General features: G+C 41.1%; 1 long non-coding RNA gene across 2 annotated transcripts in view; it reads right to left on the reverse strand.

Annotated features, from left to right (window-relative positions):
* LOC148774693 (uncharacterized) overlaps positions 1 to 17841 on the reverse strand; it is a 20547-nt gene continuing 2706 nt past the window's right edge. Inside the window, exons 3-5 of one of the 2 annotated variants that reach the window (XR_016035499.1) lie at positions 13722 to 13826; positions 217 to 493; positions 1 to 127 (exon numbers count right to left, since the gene is read on the reverse strand). This is a non-coding gene — a long non-coding RNA (uncharacterized LOC148774693). Of the gene's footprint in view, positions 128 to 216; positions 494 to 13721; positions 13827 to 17841 lie in introns of those variants that run through there. The other variant, XR_016035498.1, reaches the window with a different exon arrangement.

Below are 17841 nucleotides of genomic sequence, written 5' to 3' on the forward strand. Positions count from 1 at the left end.
AACTTTTCTGGCAATGATGGAAATGGCATGGCTGCAGGAAGATAGGATTTACAAAGACAAGAAGAGGCGATGTCTGCCACTGGCCACACAAAATTGGTTAGTCCTTCTTCTGAATAGTATTTGGCAGCTGAAACCGAAGAGGAAAAAGGGAAATGAATGGTCACCAGGTAATTCAGGCCAAATATTATGCTATATATGCTCATTTAATATAACTACCTGTAAGACAGATACCATTCCCACTGTTCTACAGATAAATCTTCTGAAGCTTAACAAGAAGCTTAATTGCACAGAAGGTATACTAGTTGGCAACCAGAATGTAAATGCAGGTCTTCCCAATTCCAAAGTCCATGTTCTTTTCAATATGAAGAGAATATGTCAATGTCCCAGTTTACTGCATAATGGGAACCTATAGGCCTATTGTGTAGTCAGCCATGGTGTGGTTTTCTTTGTTTGTTGGAGTTATTGTCTCTGGAAGGGAGTTAGCAGAGGTCTCCTGTGGCAGAGAGGACACAGGAAAGACTGTTAGCTAAATACCAGCTGTTGAGGCTACTTCATGGTTAAACCCACAGCAAACCTTTCCTCTTACTCTTCTGAGGCACAGAGGTGAGTATACACTGACTCCAGGAAAACGAGAGTGGGAAAGGGCCATTGGATAGGCCACTTTGGATGGGGTACAAAAAGGAAGCATTGGCATGTATATTCCTGATGGGCCTGTGCCTCTGACGGGAAGGTGAGGAAGACGGGGTTGGCCTTGCCAGATGGTGACTATGCAAGAAGGGGCTTGACAGGGCTGACGCAAACAGAGAAGCTAACTAAGTCAACTAAGCTAACTAAGTTCTCAAAAGAGAATAACCATGGAGGGCAGTGGCCAGATTTAGTCCCCTATGACCTAAGCAGGGAAGGGGAAATGAGAATAATAGGTGAATTTCTTGACAGTTTCAGGCAAAAAAAAGCAGGGAGATGTTAGTACATCTTCCTGGAAGGTGGCCCCCTAGGAGACAATGGGTGGGCTGCACAGGAGCGTGCTGAGGGGCTGATTAGGAACTGCATGGATAGAGGTGGGGATGTCTGTGTCCTCCTTTGGCTTCAGCAGTGTCTGAATTCACTGAGACAGCTTCCATTCAGTCCCATGTAATGACAGAATCCATGAATTATCTGAATCATTTTGATGTTTCATCAACTCTGCAGCTGTTTCATGTGTATCTTGTTTGCTCAGTTAAACCCCGAACTATTTGAGAACCAAAACTATGCTGTTGCTCTAGCCTCAGCCTTAGGGCCTATGCCTATGGGATCTGCCCAAACTTGCCCCTCTTCCCAAATTTCCTACTTCAGTACCTTTTGCCAGACACACGTCCCTGTCCTCACACACAGTCACTCTCCAAACAGATTCTATCACCTAAATATCCCTGGGATATTAGCTTTTCTCAAAGCTGTCATTACTTCTGGTCTGGAGTGCTTCCTAATCAGTCCTCCCATATCCACTTCTGTCCGACCTGGTGGCTCAGTGGTAAAGAATCCACCTGCCAATGCAGGAGATGCAGATTGATTCCTGGATTGGGAAGATCCTCTGAAGAAGTAAATAGCATTCCACTCCAGTATTCTTGCCTGGAGAATCCCATGGACAGAGGAGCCTGACAGGCTGCAGTCCACAGAGTTGCAAAGAGTCGGACATGACTTAGTGACTAAACAACAGCCTCCACACAGAGCACAGTGAGCTCTGAAAAACAAACCTAAACATCTAACTTTCCTCCTGCAGATATCTCAGGGGCTTCCAGTTGCTTCTGGAATAAAATCCTAAATCCAAAATCCGTCTTTAAATCAGCCTCTACCTGGCATCATCCCATCTTCATTCCCTACCTCCCAGTCACACTGGCTGGCTTTCTGTTCACTAAATGCCTTTCTGCCTCAGAGCCGGCACACAGGCTGTTCTCTCTGCTTGCAACACTCTTCCATTTCCCACCTTGCTAAAAGTGTTTCTTCCTCACAGCGACCTTGTCTGATTTCTCGATGTAGGTCAAGACTTTCTGTTAAATCTTCTCTTAGCACCAGGCCTATTTCAGAGTGCTTATTACAATAGTAATGTTAGCATTATGGATGTAATTGGCTGGCTGGCTGCTAGATTGTAAGCTTACAAGGGCAGATAGCATGTCCATCTTGTTCACTGCTGTATTCCCAGTGCTGGGCACACAGTTGCTGCGCAATAAATTTTGATGAATGAACTCAAATGTTAAGTGAATTCCTCTGCCTGTAATAACTAGTGAATGGATGCTGTGTCCTGGGGGGCAAGATGGGACCAAGAAATAGGATGTCTGGGTCCTGAACTGTAATCTCTATCCACTGGTTTCTTTCCTTGCTCGCCATAGATCCAAGACCAAAAGTTACTCCATAGAAGTTCTTCCTCACAGAGATTTTTTGGGGCAATCGATCTGTCTTTTCTCTATATGGCCACCAGGTGGCTGTAGTCACCTATAGAGTGAAGGGAGAGGGGCCTGGAGGAGGAAAAACACTTCCAACTTCTAAACACGTTAGGATTAAAGGCAGCCCGTGGAAATGCATAGGTGGGAGGAAAGGATCAGAAAAAAAGAGAAAACATGGCCACTATCCTGTTAGCATTAGGTTTATTCCTGTTTTTAATTTTTTTCATAAGCATATGCCAGAAAAGGAGTGTAGTTTGAGAAATAAAACTCATGGGATAGGCCATGAAGGGGGTCTGATTACAGGAATGGGTGTGTACAGGGTGAGGCATAGAACTATGGAAGGGATAAGAATCACAAATTTTCAGATAATAGAGTATATTCATTTATTCTTAGTGGGTTTTGTTTTGTTTGTATAAAGCTTTCTACTGGGCACTACCTTGGTTCTCTAGATATCCAAGATGATATTTGCCTGAAGAGTATGTAAATAATGCCTATTCCTAAAACCTAGATTCTAAATAGAACATGAATGTAGGCTTCAGGTCCTTTTGTGGTGGTCTCTTGTTTTGGAGGGAAGTGGGGTGGGGGTGGTATATTGAAAGAAAAGTTTCCTATCCTAAGTAGATCAGCGCAGCTTCAAAGAATTCACCTGGCGAATATTTCCCACAAGCCTCAGTCACTGGATGCACATATCCTTTGCAGGAAGCTTGCTCACTCAATGGGCTACATCATGCACACATGAAAAGATAAATGAATGGTAAAGGACAAAATTATGGCAAATCACAATTAGCCTGGGCCTGCAGAAATTATTTCTAAATATTGTGTGTATGTGTTTATGTCTGCATGTGCAGAGATGGTAGTTGTGTATTGTTTTGGAGAAAAGTGCTGTAATTTCCATCTGAGTCTCAAAATGGCCCAGCCCCTGACCCTGAAATAGTACACACATAAGCACAATCATAAAGACCCCAAAAGTAAAATATCAAAGGTGACAATAAAATGCAGTCCCAGGATTCCTGTCACCTGCCTCAATGGTCTACTTCAACCAGATACAAGACAATCTTTGAAACAAGATAGTAATAGGCCACGCTGAGTGGCATCACCTCCCTGCATGACAAACATAGGCTGCTGTTCCAGTCACCTTCTGTTGCTTAAAACCATCCCCAAACTTAAGTAGCTTCAAACAACTACCATCATTTATTTTGCTGAGTCTGTAACTTGGGCAGGGTTCAGTGGGGACAGCTCATTTTCACTCCATAACGTGTCAACTGGGTAGATTACTGGAAGCTGGAGAATTCACTTTGAAAATGGCTCAAACAGCTGAAAAGTTGATGCTATCTATGGGCTCTTTCTTCTCCATGAGGGCCCCTTCTCAGCTTGGGTGGGCCTCCTCAAGGTATGGTAGCTCGGTTCCAAGAGCAAGTCTCCCAAGAGAACCAGGAGGAAGCTCAAGCACTTTTTATAACCTCACCTCAAATTCACGGGGAAGGAACTAGGCCTCACTTCTCAGTGGGAAGTGTCAAAGTCACACTGTAATGAAAACATGTTGGATATGAGTTATTATTGTGGCCATTTTTGGAAAATACAATTGACCACAGATGCCCTGGAGGCAAAAGGAGGGACATCCAGTCAGTCTTGGGTAGCAGTGGGGTGTTGATCTTTCTGAAAACCAAAGTTGGAATCCTGGCTCCAATATCCACTTCTTCATGAACCCAATACTGAGCATCTGCTAATATATCAGGCACAATACACTAAATAGTAAGACATAACTTCTGCCCTCAAGGAGCTTACAGGATAGTGGGAGATTCATAGAAGTTTGTGAACCTCTTAACCGGTCATCTTGCTTCCACTTGTACAAAGCAGCCAAGGGAAGTATTTTGTTTGTGTTTATTTTTTACTGGCATATAATTGATGCTTTTGAACTGTGGTGTTGGAGAAGACTCTTGAGAGTCCCTTGGACTGCAAGGAGATCCAACCACTCCACCCTAAAGGAAATCAGTTCTCAATATTCATTGGAAGGACTGATGTTGAAGCTGAAACTCCAATACTTTGGCTACCTGACGCAAAGAGCTGACTCATTTGAAAAGACCCTGATGCTGGGAAAGATTGAAAGTGGGAGGAGAAGGGGACAACAGAGGATGAGATGGTTGGATGGCATCACCACTCAATGGGCATGAGTTTGAGTAAACTCCAGGAGTTGGTGATGGACAGGGAGGCCTTGCATGCTCCAGTCCATGGGGTCGCAAAGAGTCAGACTGAGCGACTGAACTGAACTGATTAAAATGTGTGTCAGTTTCAGGTGTACAGCCAAGTGGATCAGTTACACATATACATATATCCACTCTTTACATTCTTTTCCCATACAGGTCATTACAGAATATTGAGTAGAGTTCCCTGTGCTACACAGTAGGTCCTTAGGGGGAAGCTTTTAAAATTCCCCCGTTTAAAGTCTTCAAAGCCTTTAAACATAGGACAGACACCCTTACTATTGTCCTCAAGGCCCTGCATGATCTGGCTCTTCCAGACTCCTTTTTTTAATTTTACATCTGTTTTATTGAATTATAGTTGATTTACAACATTGTGTTAATTTCTACTATACAGCAAGTGATTCAGTTATATACACACAAAGATCCTATGGACTGTAGCCCCCCAGGTTCCTCTGTCCATGGGATTCTCCAGACAAGAATACTAGAGTGGGTTGCCATACTCTCCTCCAGGAGATCTTCCTGAGGGACTGAACCCACGTCTCTTATATCTCCTGCATTGGCAAGCAGGTTCTTTACCACTAGTGCCACTTGGGAAGCCCCATATGAGTGTGTGTATATTCTTTTGCATTTTTTCCATTATGGTTTATTACAGGATTCTGAACATAGTTCCCTGCACTATAGAGTAGGACCTTGTTCTTTGTCCATCCCATGTATAATAGTTTGCATCTGCTAATCTGAAACACCCAATCCATCCCTCCCCTACCCCACCTCCCCCAGGTTCCTCTTTATCAGTTTCTGACACTCCTCTAAGCTCCTTTCTGCCAGGGCTTTCTAACATGCTGTTTCTCTGTATGAACACCACCTTCCGCTCATCACTTGGCCAACAGCTGCCCTTAAAGTCTTTGCTTAAATGTCGCTTTTTCAGAGAAGTCTTCCCTGGTCCCTTTAATTATGTCAACTCTTTCATCACACCCTCTCAGGTTTCCATGAAACATCATAATTATATCATAATTACAATAAAAATATTTAGTGTAATTTGTTCTTTAATGTCCATATTCCTCCCTTTTTAGAGTATAAGCTCCAGGGGAACAGAGATATGATCAATATCCAGCACCCAGCCCCATGCTCAACCCAGAGCAGTTACTCAACATTCATAAAGTGAACACATATAATGTTACAAATACTACAAAAGGGCTAAGTATGAAATGCTTTAGGAGTACCTAATCCCAGGCCACCTCATGCGAAGAGTTGACTCACTGGAAAAGACTGATGCTGGGAGGGATTGGGGGCAGGAGCAGAAGGGGATGACAGAGAATGAGATGGCTGGATGGCATCACCGACTTGATGGACATGAGTTTGAGTGAACTCCGGGAGTTGGTGATGGACAGGGAGGCCTGGCGTGCTGTGATTCATGGGGTCGCAAAGAGTCGGACACGACTGAGCGACTGAACTGAACTGAACTGAATCCCAGTCTGGGGAGATCACAGAAGGCTTTTTGGAGAAGCATCTCCAGCTGAGACTGGAAGGACAAGGAGGAAGTAGCCAAGCGAAGAGGTGAGAGGGTGGGAGGAAGAATAGACAGCACAGAGTGCATAGTTTAGAGGTGAGGTTGTGTGGAGAGCTCAGAGGCAGAAGGAAGTGCAGAACGGTAAACCAAGAAGAGACCAACAAGAGACAGGAGGCCTGAAGAGAGAGGGCAATAAGAGGCACTGAGGCGGGAACAGGTCCTGTGAGACTTTGTAAACCAGGTTTTTTGTTTTTTTCTTAAGATACGGCTCACATACTATAAAATTCACCCTTTCAAGCATACAAGTTGGAGGTAAGGGTTTTATAAGGAGACTGTCATGATCAGAATTGCATTTTTGAAAAGGTGACTTGACTACAATGTCAAGAGAGAATGGCTGGGAGGGGAGAAAAAGAACAAAGTGGAGACAGGGAGACGGTGCCATTACAGCAGTCCAGGGAAGAGAGGAAAGGTGGCTGGCATGAAGTTTGTGGCAGTGGAGGTCAGAAAAGATGAACTCAAGAGAGAATTGCACAACCCAGTATTTTACTGGGAAGGGTCTAAGGCAGGGGGAGGAGTCAAGAATGACACCCAAGTTTCTGGCCTGGGTGACCAAGAGGATGGTGCGTTCACTGACAGAGGAGGGAAATGATTGGAAGGAGAGTCTCATGGGGAAGGAAGATGATGCGTTTTTAGTTAGCTGTCTGAAGTAACTCTGGAGCATGGAAATAACAGATGTCCAGATCTTACCAGGTATGTGGTATGAGATCCTGAATAAATTATCAGCAGTAACTACTACCAAAGTCAAAGATGAGATCACTTCAAGAATAAAGTGTGATCTACATAGAAGGCCTGGGAGGAACAGTATCTAAGGGAGAGGACGAGAAGGAAACTCAGAAGGATGAGCCAAAGTAGTAAGAGAGACCCTGGAAAATGGTGCTGGTGAAGCCAAAGAGAGAGTATTTGAGAGGAGAGAACAGTCAACAGTGTGAAACCTCACACAGTCAAGTAAGGTGAGGACTTGAGCATCAACAGATTTAGCAACAGCAAAGCAGTGGTGCCTTAGAGAAGATGGTAGATGGATGAGGCATGAATGAGGTCTTCACAGAATTTCAGCTGCAGAGGAAGGAGCTTTCTGGCTTCTTAACTACACACAGAATATCCTTCATTTAGGTTCCATTTCTTCAATCACAAAACATGAACAAAAGAAGTAGAGATGCACTAAGAACAACAGGCATAAACCAGGTCATGCTCACTTAACAAGAAGTTACCTTACACTGTTGTTAAGATTAAATATGATAAGGGATGGGGAAATGCCTAGCAGTATAAAAGGTCCTTGGGACAGACACTCAACATTTTTCGTTTTCTTTCCCTTTCCTTATGCAATCCATTCCTTATTTATTAATGAATTCTTTCCTTGGGATTTCCTGAGATTCGACATTATTTAGCATCCAGGTAACATCTGTCATGATTGGAAAATTAGTAGACCATGTCTGTGACTAACTGGTTTCCAACCTAACAACAATGTTTGTGCCTCCATTAGGAGAACTGAGCATAATAAAATGTGGTTTGTTTCACATGACACTAGAACTGAGCTTATTTAAATAAAGCAGAGGAAAGTGAGGAAATAGAGCCAACTGTTGGGAACAGAAATAATTAAAGTCAGCCCTTTGCTCCTTCAGTTTAAGATGCTGCTCATAACCGGGGTCGTGAAACCTCACACCTTACAAGCATCTTAAGTGGATCTCTCTGAAGTGAGAAATGGCTAATAGTACACGTGATTGTTCAGAACACTAGTTACTTATTACCAAGTGCCTTACAGCCAGTACCTTATGTAACTTAGCTCACTGATCTTCGCTGCGGCCTGGTGAAGCAAGCACTATATCCCTGCTTGACAGATAAGGGAGCTGAGACGCGTCCTATAAGCTGCTTCCCCAGGGTCACTGTTAGTGAGTGGCAGAACTTAATTTCAGATGCTCAAACTCTTCCTTACTTGGCTATGGAACACCTATTAGGAGTTATACAGTTTTGGAACATGGCATTTTTTAAAAATTAATTTTAATTTATTAATCACATCCAGTTTACTCTGAAATTAAAATTACTCTTCCTATCCAGAGAGCTAGGTGGTGAAAGGGCCCATGAGCAGGCAAAGGAGCAGGAGAACAGCTTGGGGCTCTGCAGGAAAGGTGTCAGGGCAGTTCTGCTCAAACAGCCAGGGCTTAACAACGGATGGAAACTGAGGCATCCTGGCTGGCCAGTCAACAAGAAACTATTAAGAAATACGAAAAAGGTATTGTGAAAGGGGAAAAGATGTTCAGTTTTTGCTATTTTGTATAGAATTGTTATATTCAGTTTCTATCATAGTGATCAATCAAAGCAGGTCTAAAAGAAAATGGAAGGGAATTCTCTGGCAGTCCAGTGGTTGGAACTCTGTGCTTTCACTGCCGAGGGAGCAGGTTTGATCCCTTGATGAGGGACTAAGCAGCAAGGTCAGAAACTGGCAGAAGACAAAGATAAAAGTTTGGAGATAAATCTTCCTTTTTTTTTTCTCCCGGGAGTGCAGAGTCTCAACCATGGACTGCCAGGAAAGTCCCTTCCTTTTCTGCCAAGGTATCCCCTTTGCTCAATGAAGAGCAAAGAAAAGGTTTTAGGTAAAAGGCAGCAATAGAAGGATGAGCAGATGTGGGATCCCAGACTCACACAGATCACAAAAGTTCTTTCAAGAAGCAGGTGTTCAAGTTAAGAACTCAGAAATTTCCTCTTAATTTAGTAACCAGGTTGTTGGTTATCTTATGAAAGCAATTTTCAAAGAGAGGCTGGGCAGAGGGTTGGAAAATGAGCGGGCAAGAAAGGTAGACCATTTGAGTGTAGAGAATTCTTTCAGGAAGTGTGGCTATGAGTGGGCATAGCAGTGAGGGAGGGTGGCAGCTAAAGGGTCCAGACCGTCTCTTTTAAAGTTAGTTGAGATTTGAATACATTTAAATGTAGTTGGGGGGAACTTCTGTGGTGGTCCAGTGGCCCAGCCTCCGTATGCCCAATGCAGGAGGCTGGGTTTAATCCCTGGTCAGATAACTAGATCCCGCATGCCACAACTGAGACCCGGTGCAGCCAAATAAATAAATAAATATTTTAAAAACCTACATTGTTAAGAGAAAGAAAATAAATATGGTTGGCAAGGAGCAAGTAGAATGGGAGACAAAGGAGAGTTAGGGGATCACTATTAATCATTACAGCTGGGAAGGTGGCAAGGCTGGGAGCCCAAGTGTAGGTATTAGCTTTGGACAGAACAGGAAGGAGGAAAGGATGAATATGAATACAGTTAAATATGTAGTTTTAGTGTCAGTATTTCAAGGGAGTTCTCATCTGATGATCTGTCTCCCATAAGTATATGAGAACATGGTAGAGCTGATTAGGACAAAATGGAAGAATTAAGGTGTTACAGGGTCTCATGGGTCCAAGAATAGTGAATAAAAGAGAGAGCTGGAAGGATAGAAAGCTGCAGCCAAAGTAAGAGGCTTGAATTTAATATTTCAGAAGAAGTACTATTTTTTTCAGAAGAGGTAAGAATTTACTAGTTCCTAGAGGCGGGAGAGAAAAGTGGAATGGCGAGAAAGCTCTCTAGATAGGATATCAAGGGCAGGATGGAGCCAGGGGTCAGTCTTCAATAAAGGAGGAAAACAGATGACAGCAAGGGAGAGAAGTGGAGGGGTCTAACAGTCAGACTACTGGAGCCTTAAAGAAATAGGGGCTTTTCACAGAAGATGGGTGAATCTGGAAACAACCTTGGAGAAAAAGAATTAGATTTCTTCAGATACAAGGTCTGTGTTGCTGTTCAGTCACTAAGTCATGTCCAACTCTCTGTGACCAACACGCCAGGCTTCCCTGTCCTTCACTATCTCCTAGAGTTTGCTCAAACTCATGTCCATCGGGTCAGTGATGTATAACGTCTGAACCCAGATTTATTTTCCATATTACTGTGTTTTAAACTAACTTTTTGGGACTACCAAACTTTATGAACGAATGTTTGATACTATCTCCTATTCTCTTTCCATGTATTTTTAACAAATTTAAAAAATTTTTTCTATAACACATATAGAATATGTGTTGTTTACAGAAAATTCCAGGTAGAACATCATAAAGATATAAAACAAAAATCACTTATTCCTATTACTCAGCAGAAATGAGTATTAACATCTTAACCACTTCCTTCTAATATTTTCCTACATAGTCATGACTATACTACATACATGACTTTGTATTGTTTTATGCAATTAACATTAGATCATAAGCATTTGCTCATGTAATCCTGTCATTGTGGCAAAAGGTTAAAAATTAGTAAATCTAAGTGAAAAGTAAATGGATATTCATTGCACTCCAACTTTTCTGTTGAAGTTTTTCAAAATTAAGAATTACAGGTGGGAGGAGGGATAAATTAGGAATTTGGCATTAACAGATACACAGTACTGTATATAAAACAGATTAACAAGGATCTACTGTATATAGCACAGGGAACTATATTCAACATCTTATAATAATAATCTATAATGGAAAATAATCTGAAAAAGATATATATATATTTATAACTGAATCACTTTGCTGTACACCTGAATGTAGACTTTTTGTTTATATATTTTGTGGGATCTTAGTTCCCTATCCAAGGATCAAACTGGTGCCCCCAACATTGGAAACTTGGGAGTCTTAACTATGGGACTGCCAGCAAATTTCTTACTATATACCTGAAATATTGTAAATCAACTATACTTATATTAAAAAGAAAAAAAGCTACAGGTAGGAATGGAACTAATCATAGAGAAAAAGCAAGTGAATGATAACACAGAATTCAGGATCCTGGTAGGGTAGGGTAGGAAAGGAAGACCACTATGAGGCTTTGAATATATTACTAATGTTGACTTCCCTGGTGGTTTGGTGGTTAAAAATCCACCTTCCAATTCAGGAGACCTGGGTTTGGTCAGGGAACTTAGATCCCCACATGCTGTGGGGCAACTAAACCTGAGTCTCAACTACTGAGCACGTTCCTCAGTGAAAGATCCCACATGCTGCAACTAAGACCCAACACAGCCAAATAAATAAATACACAAATTATTTTAAAAATAAAGACATTACTAATGCTGTATTTATTAAACTAATACTGGATATATGTATTCATTTTAACATTCTCTGTGGCTGATACATGTGATACATACTCTTTTGAACCTGTGAAATAGTTCTCAATAATATATTTTTTAAATTAAAAACCTCCTATCATGAACTTACTACTCTAGCTAGATGAGGTCCACATACTACTTGGTTTCCTGCTGCTGCTGCTGCTATGTCGCTTCAGTCGTGTCCGACTCTGTGCGACCCCATAGACGGCAGCCCACCAGGCTCCCCCGTCCCTGGGATTCTCCAGGCAAGAACACTGGAGTGGGTTGCCATTTCCTTCTCCAATGCATGAAAGTGGAAAGTGAAAGTGAAGTCGTTCAGTCATGTCCGACTCTTAGTGACCCCATGGACTGCAGCCCACCAGGCTCCTCGGTCCATGGGATTTTCCAGGCAAGAATACTGGAGTAGGGTGCCATTGCCTACTCCGACTTGCTTTCCTACTCAACTTAAAACTGCTCTTCCTCCTCTCTGCCATATAAATCTTAGTTATCTTTTGGGGCCTACTTCAAGTACAACTACATCTGAAAATCCTTCCCTCCCTAAGAGCTCTTTTTTCTTTACTTTATTTTTACTACCACATATCTTTTTTTGTGTGCTTATGTCTGACCTCAAACGGTTCTCTTCCATCCTCCTAACTAATCCCTTGGTCACTAAAATTTTTCAAGTTGCTTTAAAAGATGCATAATGAAAAAATGTTTCCCTTCTCAGGGGTAATGACTACAGTTTTCTTGTGTATTTCTCTAGGAATATTCTATGAAAATTCACATTTTTTCCCTTTCATCAATGGTACCATATTATATATGTTCTTCTATAACTTTCTTTTCTACCCTTAATATTTTAGTTAGTTTTTAAACTAGAACATCACTGTTGTTCTCAAAAATCTAACTATGTTACACACACTGATTATACTTTGTTTTCATACTTTTCTCTTTAAAGAGATGAGTGGGAAATGATTTCTTTAGAGAAATCACACTACTTTCTGTCCCATTTGGCTTCATTTGTTAATGTAATCATTGAAAGTGAAAGTGTTAGTCTCTTAGTTGTGTAGGATTCTGCAATCCCATGGACTGTAGTCCGCCAAGCTCCTCTATCCATAGAATTCTCCAGGCAAGAATACTGGAGTGTGTTGCTATTAGGCTACATAAATTTGTTTACACAAGCAACAGATGATACGTTCTCATTGTAAAAATTCAAAATTATTAATAAAGCTAAATATCTTGACTATTATTTCCTAAAAGTAACCACTGAGACCAATTTGGTATGTACATGTCCAGAATTTTTTAAAGGAATTTATATACATGTAAATGTATCTCTTGAAACATATAGTATTGTTTTTAGTTTCTTTGAATTAAATTAAATGATATCATAATGTTTATATTGTTTTACAGCATGCTTTTTTTCCATTCAACAATACAGTAAGGAATCTTACTATGTAGATGAAACTCATTTTTCTTGATTGCTGTGTAGTTATTCAGTACTGTTGGAGATTTAGAGTGTTTCTAATTGTTTGCTATTACAAACAGTGTTGTAATGAACATCTTTGTACTTTTCACCTCATGCACAAGTGTAATAATGGTTGTTTCTCTAGCGCAGATGATAAGAGGTGGAACTCTGTATCAGAAAACATGTAAGTTTAGTAATGTACTTACAATTAAACTGACTATTGCCAGTTCTGTAGTAGAGCTGTTAAACAGATAATAAGGTAATAATTTGACCATGAATTCTACATATTACTTCCTTAAAAACAACACCCTAAAATATCCATTGACTTAGAAGTCATTTAGTAGACAGAAAAAAGAACAGCAGACTAGAAATTTTAAGATACAGGTTCAAGTTCTGCTTCTGTCCCTAACAATTAATTTGATCTTGGGCAATCCTTTCACCATCTGGGCCCATTTCTGTACCTACAAAATTCAGGTGATGTCTCCTAAAACACAGTACTTATACCATTGGTAGCACGCAGGTTGCTTTTATTTTTATGGACTTTTCAATGATTATCTGTATTTTAAAATAAATTGAGAAAATTATAATAACCCATCAAATCAAGGATTTATGGGATTATTAATATAAAATTTACTGTTTAAAGACCATTTAAGTTAAAGAAAAGTGAATTGACTTAAAGAAAAACAGTATACATATAACAGTATAGGTAGCATGTAAATATGGCAAGTCATAACTATGATGTATGAAGGACTGAGATTTCTTTCTTCACAAAATCAAGAAGTTAGATTAAAGCAGTAGATCCCAGACTTTTAGATTACAGTGACCAGTAAAACATTAAAAATAAAATTAGTGATCAACATGGAATTGTTTTTTATTATGCTAAATAATGATATTAAGAGCAACAAAACCCAAACCATTATCCATCCATATATATCCATCACCATTATCTCATAGAAAGATACTAAAAATATTTTGTAACTATAAAAGCAGTACCTGTATGCTGAAAAATTTTCAAGTTGTACAGAAGTATAAAAATTCATTTCCTTTCTCTTCTCTCTCTGTAAAATCTATCATGGACATCCTTCCACACAGATCTACCTTATTTTTAGAAAAGACATTTTAAATAAATATACTGTTAAATACATTAGCATGTATAGATATATACACATATATTACGGATTTGTTACATATAAATATAGCATATTACCTATTTTATATAAATATAATAAATATATAATTGCAGAACAAAGGACAGGGCTTCCCAGGAAAGGACCAGTGGCAATCGTACTTAGCCATTTGGGAAACACTGGTTTGGATGACCTTCTATCTTTAAAATTCCATGGTTAAGTCTAGAAAATCCTCAGCATTTACATGCCTTTCATTATTACCACTAACTTATATATTTCAAAAGACAACTAGAAATCGCTTTAACATCTCATTTGGTAGAAAAATCATAAAACTGCAAAGTGCTTTTTCAGTCCTTTGATCTGCTTGCTGCATGAGTTCATGCCTCTGCTCTATCAATCATTCTCATTGGTTTCCTACATCAGAGTTGTAACCTGGGCTCCATAGGTTTCAGGATCATATATGTTCTATTTTGTGTAGACACTGTTTTTCTGGGGAAAGGGTTTATAACTTTCTATGATACAAAAAAGGCTAGCAACTATAGCTCTGGATATTTCTAGCTTTTGCTTTAATCTTATTATTGGCTTCAGAGTCCCTTACAATTTTTTTCTTGTTCTTTTTTTTTTGCACCAGCGGTGGGCATGTAACTTCTGGTTTGCATTTGACAACTGCACTCCTGAGTTCCTTGTTCTCACCTTAATGGTCTTTCATTAAAAAAATAAAAAAATCTCTCCTACCAATTAGTCATATGGTATTTTAATTTTTTATTTTCTTTTTATTTTTTGAAGTACAGAAAGATAGAAAAAGGCAGAAAGTGGTGCCCACTCTGGAACTGACAGGCAGGAAGACAAGCAGCTAGAGACAGCAAGACACATAGGCACAAACAAAAGGACTAAGGACAGACAGGATGGACAGCTAAAAGACAATAAAGAGGAACCTGGAAACACAGAAGAGATACAAGAACCAAACAGACAGAGAAGAAGGATGGCAAAAAAAACAGACAGGCTGACAAGGAGAGAAAGGATTACTGACACAGGCAGGCAAAATCACCAAGAGGGATGCAGACAGAAGAACAGAAAGGGGGAAAGAGAAAGAAGGAAATCAGGCTAAGAAAGAAAAGCAGTAAGTTCAAAAAAGAGATAAAGTGATAATAGCGTTTTATACCACACATTGCTTTATAAAGTGCTATCACATACATTACTGCAAGCAGACAGGGAGAATCCAGTAGACAGATGGGGTGATGGAGGGATACAAGCCAATCAGACAGAAGAGAGGGAGGTGGCCAATCAGAAAGAGGCGAGAATGGAGACCAAGACAGTTAAGAGGAAAGAGAACCAAGAAAAGAGAAGTAAGAAAGAGGGAAAAAGAGAGAAACAAAGGCTGAAACAGTTAAATTCAGGAATACAGGCAGTGAAAAAGCAGAAATGAAAGAACAGTGCACTGTGTGTAAAAGTTTTAGCATCATTTTTCTGAGGAGACCTGGATACAGGCTGTTGTCTCTGCTTACCCCAAGGAGTTATAACATCTCTAAGGTGACACGTGAGAGGAGTCAGAAGGAAGGATGAAAAAGGGAGAAAGTTTTAACAAGAAGCAAAATCTTTTAGACTAGGAGGAAGACAAACTTCTTGAACAGATCTAGATCAACAGCCTAAGGGTGCTGCTGAGCCTGAAAGGATCTAGATTCATATTCATTTAAAGAATTCATATAGACTTGGGCAAAGGAGAATGGGACCCTGTCTACTCCATGTGCATGTGAGCTCAGCTTACAAACCATCTGTACTAGTTAACCATTCCTATATTTGTAAGGTATTTTTCAGTACCACCAATGGTTTCACCAGCAATGCTGTGCAGTCATTGGGATAACTCATGACGCAGCGCAGAATAGGATATTAGGAGACAGCAGGCCCTTCCTAAGCACACCTCAGGTGCTGGTAGTAAAAGCATGTAACTAGCAAGCAGTCAATCAAAAAGACAAGTGCCATAAAACAGAATCAAAAAGACAAGAAGCAAGGAACGATAAGCCCAGTGAGGTAGGAGGGAATACTGACAGACTGACAGGAAGAAGCAAACAGCAAAACTGGGAGAGAATAAAGGAGTACAGCAAAAAGCAAACAGACATATATGTATAGATTCCTCTCTCAAACAAGATCCAAGGAATGCACACTATCTCTGAGGAGGGGAAGAAAGGGATAGGAGGGAGGCTTATGCTTACTCTTACACAGAATACTTTTAGTTCTATAAAAAATTTGTACTGCGTGTGTATGTGTGTACACGCACGTGCTCAATCGTATCTAACTCTTTGCGACCCCATAGACTGTAGCCCGCCAGGCTCCTCTGTTCATGGAATTTTCCAGGCAAGAATACTGGAGTCAGTTGCCATTACCTACTCCAGGGGATCTTTCCCACCCAGGGATAGAACCCGCATCTCCTGTGCCTCCTGCATCAGCAGGCCGATTCTTTACCACTGTGGGATTCTTTACCACTGCTTCACTTGGGATGCCCTATTGTATGCACTATCTATTTAAACGTTGATAGAAAAAAAGAATAAGAAAAAAAAGCAAGCAGAGATGGGGACAACGAGAGCCAGCTAAGTAGATAGAAAACAGGAAAACAAAAAGACAAGGAGAGACTGGGAAAATGGCAAAAAGATTGAGGTAGGCAGACTATGTGAGGAACCAGAAATATAAAAAGAAAAAGAAAACTGAAACAGAGGCAAGCAGTCAAAGAGGCCGGGTAAGGGATATGGCAAGAAGGCAAGTTTTGGGGCAAGGGGGTCACTGACAGGTCTGTGGTAGTGAGACCATAAACACTGATGGGATGTTGGGATAGGGGAAGTCTAGGGAGAAAAAGCTGATAAACAGACATACTGAAAAGATAAAAGCATTAAACTGGGAGAGCAGCAAACAAGTAGGGTAGACAAGCAAGAAGACAGACATGAAGGGAGGCAAGGAGATAGGGTGAACTAAATAGGCATAAAGAAGAGAAGGAACAAGTAGAAGGGCAAGATAAGAGGCAAACCAAGACAAGGAACCATGGTAGGGCCTGGAAGGTAGACAAACCAAGAGACGGAGACTAAAAAAGTGATAGAGACAGGCAGGCGGGGAGACAGATGGCTAGAGAGAGAGTGGTGGGCAAACAGCCAGAGAAGCAGACAGACAACCAGAGAGAGAAAAAGGCTGCCAGCCAGTCAGGGAGGAGCAGACAGGCAGGCAGGCAGACACCATAATAGGAGCAAGCAGGTAGGGAGGCAGGGGGAAACAAGGAGAGAAAAGAAAAATCATGGGGTCAGTAGGGAGAGAAAAGAGAACAGGAGATGCAGGCAGGCAGAGGAGTTGGACAAGAGGGAGAATCAGGCAAATGAACAGATCCATATGCAAAGCACACTCGAGAGAATGATGAATGTGTGTACAGGGATGCACATGGCCACCTTTAGCCACCCACACCTGCAGCTCATGGTTCATGTGGCAGGCAGGCAGAGGCGCTCAGCACAGAGGAAGAGGGCGCACAGGCGGAGAGACTGCGGTGCACCATGATGTGCAGGGCTGCCCACATGCACGTGGGGACACTCTTCCCATACACATGCAGAGGGGCCAGAAAGAGGGGGAGTCAGGCACACATGAGGAAGAGGCATACGCAGTCAAAAGCTGGGAAGACAGACGTAAACAGAAAGAAGACAGAGATGGAAAGTCACTTAGAGGTGACAGGGCCTGAGCATCAAGGGATGAGAAAGTCTCGATGAAAAATAAAGACACACATACACGGACGCCCATATACAGAAAGGAGGGGATACCCAGATGAACTAGTACAGAGGGTCTGAGAAAGGAGACTTAATAAAATCAAATGGAAGAGAAATAGAGGAGTTACACTCAGTACAGGAATGATATGGGAGCTAAGGCAGGAGAATTCCAAAGTTCAGGTTAAGAAGAAGATGGAAATCAGTGCTCAATAAAGTGCATTAGCTGGGGCTGAAGAGTGGCACATCAATAAA

This window comes from Moschus berezovskii, chromosome 20, assembly GCF_049115385.1.
Source record: "Moschus berezovskii isolate FMDL1 chromosome 20, NW_MosBer_1.0, whole genome shotgun sequence".
Taxonomy (NCBI): domain Eukaryota; kingdom Metazoa; phylum Chordata; class Mammalia; order Artiodactyla; family Moschidae; genus Moschus; species Moschus berezovskii.